General features: G+C 36.9%; 1 long non-coding RNA gene across 7 annotated transcripts; it reads left to right on the top strand.

Moving 5' to 3' along the window:
* On the top strand, positions 1–7,994 carry LOC145450582 (uncharacterized). Of its 7 annotated transcripts, XR_013918528.1 has the most exons (9): positions 1–189; positions 1,319–1,373; positions 1,651–1,706; positions 2,055–2,247; positions 2,631–2,750; positions 3,307–3,496; positions 5,596–5,694; positions 6,359–6,457; positions 6,825–7,994. It is a non-coding gene; the product is annotated as an uncharacterized LOC145450582 (long non-coding RNA). The 7 variants fall into 7 exon arrangements; XR_013918529.1 differs by lacking the exon at positions 1,319–1,373; XR_013918527.1 differs by having other exon boundaries at positions 1,319–1,706.

The raw sequence follows: 7,994 nt of genomic DNA, 5'->3' as shown, positions 1-7,994 counted from the left end.
CTGTGACGCAGAGGGGTCACAACCTTCGTCGCGGTAGAGCGCGCTCGATTTCAGTTTGGATTTGAATTGGTGGTTCGTCAGGCTTCAGGCAGAGAGTAAGGTACACGAAAAAACTTGGCGAAATGGATATATTGAAGCAGTTTCTGCTACCTGATGGCGTAAAGGATCATAAATTCCATGTACTGTAAGGTATGGAGATGCGGTAAATGTTATTGAATGTATGTAATGTGAGAATAGTCATAAAATTAACTCGTTTTGACATTGCAGTAACGTCGTTTGTTTTAGATGTTTTAGCAGGCTACTCATATCCCTTATTCATAAGAATGTTCTTTATATGTTTTGTAGTATATGATTCGTCTGATATTATTGCTGGATGATCGAGCTTCGAATCTGATAATATACCAGGCTGCGACCAGGTCCAGTACTACGGTACTGATGGGAAGCTGCTATAAAATTAACTTTTTTGACATATGGATAAAGGGATGTTCTCTCTATCCACACTGAAATATCACTATGTAGGCGATATTGTGGTCCATTGTGGACAAGTACTGCAATGTCAGCAATTGAATGCCGGTATGACAGTCATGCAACGGTTTTGATTGTTTTTCAACTGCAACACGTTTTACACTGTAGGCCTACTGTTTATTCCAAGTGGTAAGGTGTTAACTAAAGCGATTTTTGAAATGTCAAAATAGGTCAGAATTTTGTCAAAATTGTACCGTTAGGTCAAAAATTGCCAAAATTCTTTACAAAATCAAAATTTTGTTGGCAACTTGCATTTCGTTTGTATCATAGATGATTGCACTGTCGGTGAACTTATCATTTTACAATTTACATCTTGTAGCCTACTTTATAGTCCTACCGTTGTAGACGGACCATCGTCTGCTAATTGTGAATCATAAACTGTCAAATGAAACAAATACTCAACGTAGCCTATTGCACTATCCTAACTGAAGCAAGACTGCGTGGGCATTAGTTCTTCGATTAAAAACCGTATGATGAATACTTGCAATGTAGACAATTTTGTCATAATGAGAGAGAGAGTGCAGTGTACGCACAACTTCAGTGTTGCCGGCCAACAACTGCAGCTGGTGAACGTTCTTTCTTCATTCTTGCCAAGCTACTTAGTTAGGACAGACACTTTCTACCCGAAAATGTAGGAAAGTATCTTTCGTTGTACTACAACAAATTTTTAATTATTTCTACCATAATACGAGATGTAACTAATACTAGAATTATTCATGGGTCCAGATTTCGATAAAATAAGTTCTTTTTCATGTAAAAATTTGTCAATTTTCATGCTAAAAGATTTTTTCAGATCAAATTACTTCGGAAGAACAGAGAGCTCCAGCCAGAAATAAAGATAAGTTCTGGTAATACAATTCTAACACTATGTGAGAAAAACCTAATTTAAGTACATGGGGTCAAAATTAAGTTTTTCATCATCAAAATATGTGTGAATTTGAATTTTTTAGTCAAAATCTTACCTTTTTACGTCCAAAAAATCGCCCCAATAATAGCACAGCCAAACAAACAATCTTTTCAACAAACCATGGATCACAAGGGGTAGTATTTGTTTTGCCCAATCCCCAAATTTGACTTTTCTGAGTTTATTGTGATACGGTAACTGAACTAAACTCTATTTTGCAGGTAGTATGTATTGAACTTGGCACCTTTTTGAAATGCATTTGCTGTATGGAATACTGGTAAGCATAACGTTGTTTTGTAAGTGAACTGGTATATCCTTAGAGAATGAATTTGATTCTGTTGCAATCGGTTATCTTTGTGATAAAGATTTTTATGAAAGTTTACTGGTAAAATTTCACAAAAATTGTTAACAATCCAGGAAGTATACTAACTGTGCCAGAGTAAAATTGGTGGTAACGTCATGTGCAACTTTCCATTCCATTACTCAATTATTCTATGAAATACACCCTTCTGTCACGCACAACTTATTGCAGAAAAAAAAACTGTATCCAGTATGATATCTGCGTGATTACTGAGCAGTTCAATTGAATTGCGAAATTTTGCAACAAATATTTTCTTTTCAATAGTCTTGGATTGATCCTCAAATTCGTTCAACTGATGTCCACTCTTTAAAAGGAGCCCCCTGGGTCTACCGTGCCTGCGCTATCAGACAATGTTGACAGTGACGTGAGGAGTCGTTCGTAACGGGTTTTGTGCCGGCACAGTCATCTTATGTGATACAGACCTTTGTCTCAAGAGCCCATGGATACATGTGATTATGTAAGCCTATTTTTTCATTTTATATATCACCATTGATTATGTAATTTGCTGGCTTTTGCAGTCCTACTTTTCTCACGAACTATCTCGCAGAGTAGCTTACGGGCTATTCGGTATGAGCTGAAAAAGGCTTCATCTGTGTACACTGCACAGTAAAGTGTATCCTGAACTGTTTACACTGAACAGAGATGTAGTTAAACGTAATGAGCTCGTGTAACTTGTACTTTAACTATTGCTTACTGAACTATAATGGGCTAGGTCAGTGGTTCTCAACCTGGGGGGCTGAGCACCTCTCCTGCGCTTCTGTAACCTATCTGTGTGAAATATTTATATTTACTTCTGCATCAAATTTACAATTTTCCTTTGTAATGTTTCGTATTTTCTAGGAGCAGCATTTGGATTTGACCAGTAAAAAAAAGATCCGCCATGGCACGCCACGAATCAGGGACTCATCAAGCCTGGGTTGCGGCTGATGGAAAGAATATGAAAAATACCCTAATGTGCAGGTAGTATGTATTGCAATTGGCACCTTCTTGAAATGCATTTGTTGTTTTAAATACTGGTAAGCATCGCGGTATTTCGTAAGTAAACTGGTATATCCTTAGATAATGAATTTGATTCTGCTGCATTTGGTTATTTTTATGAATGTTTGCTGGTAAAATTCCACTAAAATGATTAACAATCCAGGAAAGTATGCTACTCGTGCTGTAGAAAAATTGGTGGTACGGTCACATGCAACTTTCCATTACAATAATTATTTGTTCTATGAAAGACACCCTTTTGTCACATACAAATGTATCCAGTGTGATATCTGCGTAATACTGAATGCCGGTGACGTGATATTTTGTGATACGATTGTTGATGTACAACGTTCTTTCGAGTTCTCTACTAGTTACTGACGATTACCCCTGACGAGTCTCAGCCGAAAATATTCGGGTTCATTTCAATATGCATATACTATTCAATTTTATATTGAAGTTTTGCACCTCGGAGAAGCTGTTCGAATATTGAATAGTTCCCTTGTATTGCAAATTTTTGAAACAAGTATTTTCTTTTCAACAGTCTTGGATTGATCTTCAAATTCATCCAACTGGTGTCGACTCTTCGAAGAGACCCCCTGGTTCTACCGTGCGTGTGCTAACAGACAATGTTGATAGTGACGTGAGGAGTCATCTGAACGGATTTTGTGCCGGTGCAGTCATCTTTTGCGATAATACTTTTGCCTCAAGAACCCATGGAAACATGTGATCATGTAAGTCTATTTACTCATTTCATATATCACCATTGATCATGTAATGTGCTGGTTTTTGCAGTCCTAATTTTCCTAATAACTATCTATATATGCGATATGAGCTGAAGAGAGGCTTGATCTGTGTACATTGAACAGAGGCAGGGCTGTGGAGTCGGTGGAGTCGGAGTCGGGGTAATTTTCGCTTGATAGAGTCGGAGTCGTGAAAACTATAATAGCTGGAGTCGGAGTCGGTGGGAAAATACTGACTGGAGTCGGAGTTGGAGTTTGTGAGAATGACTATGACTTCGACTCCGACTCCAACTTCTCTATCATGAAAACATTTGCTTTCAAAGAATTTTCAATAGAATTTTTATGTACCACCAACCACTGTTATTATTAACCATACATGCAGATCAGGTGCGGCCAGCCCGTGGCACGAAGGCCAAATTTGGCACACGAGAAGGTTAGGTGTGGCCTGCGAGGTAATTCTCGAAATTATTTATGACATCAGGTACAATCGCAAGGCCAACCAAAATTTGATTAGCATGACCGCGAAATTTGATGATGACTAAAACAACAGTTCTGACGCATTGACGTATCCAGGGGCCAGCTACATTTATCCCAGATCTTCGTATATGACCATGAAGTAGAATATTTCATAGCAGATTTATTGGACTTGAAATTTTTCTCGGTACTTCGCATGATTCATTGTCACTAGATTTCTTGCATTCAGTATTTGAGCCCACTTCTGAAAATTTTAAATACGTATTATTCACAGAATTGAGTCTAAGTGTATTCGCAATTAGGAGATACGGCTTCGCTTGTGCACTCGCAGCGAGATCGTCGACAAAACATTTGCACAAAATGATAGAGGCATGTTCACTGATACCATCGATTTTGCTATGTCTAAACGTCGAATAATCCTGTCCTTGCCAAATGAGCCCAGTGATATACAGATGCGACCCCCAATGTATGATAGCGACATATTTCTTGATATAGCTATAGCCTAATTCAGTCGTTATCTTGCAAAAAATTTTCGCGCGAGTGCTCCCCACTTGACAAAATTAAAAATATTTGTAGTGTAGCTTAGCTGTTTGGGTCGAACAAATGATTAAGAAAGACTGCAAGTCCCAATCCTTGAATACTTGATTAAGTACATGCAGACTAGACATAGGCTATGGTCTTTGACTACTTAACTAAATTCCATTTCTGACCAATGTCTATTGTTAGCAGTAAGACTGTATGTGCTTGTAATCAGGATAGTGTGCAATGACAAAATTAGTAAGTTCAATTTCTTTATTAGTTGCTGAGTCATACGTAAGAGCTACACTTGGATTGTTTATCTACATTTTTATTAAACAGGATTGGATATCTGCCATATTTGAATGATTCATACATTTCAGGATATTAGAGAGTCCATGTTATAAAAACTTGAATAAGGAAGGATATTTAGCAAATCTTTATTTCATGTTAATTGCAAGTGGATAATTCGAGTTGTGCCACAATGAAACAATTTAGCATGCCACAGTTAATCATATGTTTGCATATGTTTAATGGTTGTATGATAGTCATTCAACCGACGATGTGGCATATGATTTTCGAAGTAAATTGGTAATAATGCTGGAGTCGGAGTCGGTACGTTTAAAGACCCAGGAGTCGGAGTCGGTACGTTTAAGAACTCAGGAGTCGGAGTCGGTATATTGAAAATGTGTGGAGTCGGAGCCGGAGCCGGTGGTAAAATTTACCGACTCCACAGCCCTGAACAGAGGTGTTGTTGAATGTAAAGAGCTGGGGTAACTTGTATTTAAACTACTGCTTACTGATCTATACTTGGAACATCAAATTGAGATCATTTCCCATTTCGTGCTAATTCCAAATAATTTCGTTAATTAAATTTAATCTGGAAGGAAGTATTTTGAAAGATTGAGAACAATTACAATTACTGCAATGAAGGAAAAGTATTCAACACCTTCGATAAGATGTCACAAAGTTTTTTGTACTAAAGACAATCAATGTGTCCTTTGTCTGGTCAATTATTGTAATGGAAATCCAAACCCATAGGAATAACGATTCTACTATATTTATTTTCGGATCTTGTTTGCAATCAATTACATTTTCAGCAAAACGAGGTTGATGAAGTCAACTGTCTTCTTCTCCAAGCCAAATTGAGAGACAAGCAAATGCAATCCAAGACCCAAGCGCATGTCTTATTGAAACAGGTATCGAAATCTTTCCGTTTTGTGGACCATACAAATATACATAGACCGTTCATAGACGTACATAGACGTTGTGCTATAAATTTCATCCTGAGTTACAGTTCTGCATTCTCACTGTGGCCTGTGCGTCTGAATGTCAATGTAAATGTCAAAATGGCCGAATTGAAAAAAGCGCGGACCTAATTCAAGATATTTTTATTAGTCGTTATGCGAATTTTAGTCCTTCTCAGTGATAGCATTTCACATGTACCCGAGCGCCTTTCCTGCGCTTGTGTAACCTGCATGTGTGAAATATTTATATTTATTTCTGCATAAAATTTAGAATTTTCATTGACATCTTCAAAACTTTGGAATTTAATCACATTTTCAAGGAGCACAACTTGGAGTCGACCAGTAGAAAAGAAGCAAACACCATGCTAATTCCAAATAATTTCGTTAATTAAATTTAATCAGGAAGGAAGTATTTTGAAAGATTGAGAACAATTACAATTACTGCAATGAAGGAAAAGTATTCAACACCTTCGATAAGATGTCACAAAGTCTTTACTAAAGACTATCAATGTGTCCTTTGTCTGGTCAATTATTGTAATGGAAATCCAAACCCATAGGAATAACGATTCTACTATATTTATTTTCGGATCTTGTTTGCAATCAATTACATTTTCAGCAAAACGAGGTTGATGAAGTCAACTGTCTTCTTCTCCAAGCCAAATTGAGAGACAAGCAAATACAATCCAAGACCCAAGCGCATGTCTTATTGAAACAGGTATCGTAATCTTTCTGTTTTGTGGACCATACAAATATACATAGACCGTTCGTAGACGTACATAGACGTTCTGCTATAAATTTCATCCTGAGTTACAGTTCTGCATTCTCACTGTGGCCTGTGCGTCTGAATGTCAATGTAAATGTCAAAATGGCCGAATTGAAAAAAGCGCGGACCTAATTCAAGATATTTTTATTAGTCGTTATGCGAATTTTAGTTCTTCTCGGTGATAGCATTTCACATGTACCCGAGCGCCTTTCCTGCGCTTGTGTAACCTGCATGTGTGAAATATTTATATTTATTTCTGCATAAAATTTAGAATTTTCATTGACATATTCAAAACTTTGGAATTTAATCACATTTTCAGGGAGCACAACTTGGAGTCGACCAGTAGAAAAGAAGCAAACATCATGGCACGCCACGAATCAGAGATTGACCGATCCTGGATTGTAGCTGATGCCAAGAATATAAAACTGCTTCAGTGAAAATGAAGTATTCAGAAACATTGTTGACGTTTTGAGCTACTATGCATTGGATTGTCATACCCTGAAGGAGTGGTTCTCAAACAGGAGAAAGCATTTGAAGGGGCGTGAACCCGCTGTCAACTAAAATCTTTTTCGCACATGGCAGCTTCTACTTATTTCTCTGTGTATGGTCAGAATTTAATATTTGAATATTCTCTCATCAACAACTATTACCGTCACTGCCATCCAACTATCAGTTGGGATTTTTAGCGTTCTGGTTGCTTTTTTTAATTTCATGATACGACGATAAGGGGTGTGTGAATTTTTTTTGCTATCATAACGGGGCGTGTCCAAATATGTTCATGAACCAGTGCCCTAATGACTTCCAGATTTCATATTTTGCAGCAGACTGGCAAATAACAACAAAATCTTTTCTGTAAATCTGCAAAATTTGTATGGACTGAAAGAAACGATTTCTTTGTTATTTAAACAAAAGTGATCGGCATTAACCTGATATAAATCCTTGTAATGCAAGCCCAAGAATATTTTTGATGCATGGTTAGCAGGCCCAATTTCATTAAGAGTAAAAAAATACTTTGTTACTTGTTTATCGTGGTAGTGGTAGTGAAACTGATATATTCATTGTTTGATTTTTTACAATAAAATTAGAAATTTACAAGCCATAATTTGATCAATTATAAATATGTTTTAATGATTTGTGTTGATCATGTTTTCCGTTAACGGACATAACCAATGAATTTGATTCCATGCCATTGTCACGAAAGTTAAAGATACTAAATGATATTTTGTTATCACTATCCCTAATTCCCTATGCATTCATTTTCATGATTGAACGAGTTGCATGATATTTGTAGTGAGTTTGCTCTTGATCATTTGTGATGTTCGTGATTTCATGGACTATTCCGGAAACGGTTTCAACTGCTGATCTGAATTTATGAAACCCTGTCACAGCAGCTATTGGAAATTTCAATGTTTGCACGTATTTAATCACCCAGGTTGGGTATTATAAGCGTCATCTATTCATGAATCAATAAAATCTGATTTTATTTTGA

This window comes from Botryllus schlosseri, chromosome 11 (genome assembly GCF_051294905.1).
Source record: "Botryllus schlosseri isolate E-star chromosome 11, Bs_hap1, whole genome shotgun sequence".
Taxonomy (NCBI): domain Eukaryota; kingdom Metazoa; phylum Chordata; class Ascidiacea; order Stolidobranchia; family Styelidae; genus Botryllus; species Botryllus schlosseri.
This window is presented reverse-complemented; position numbering and strand designations above follow the sequence as displayed.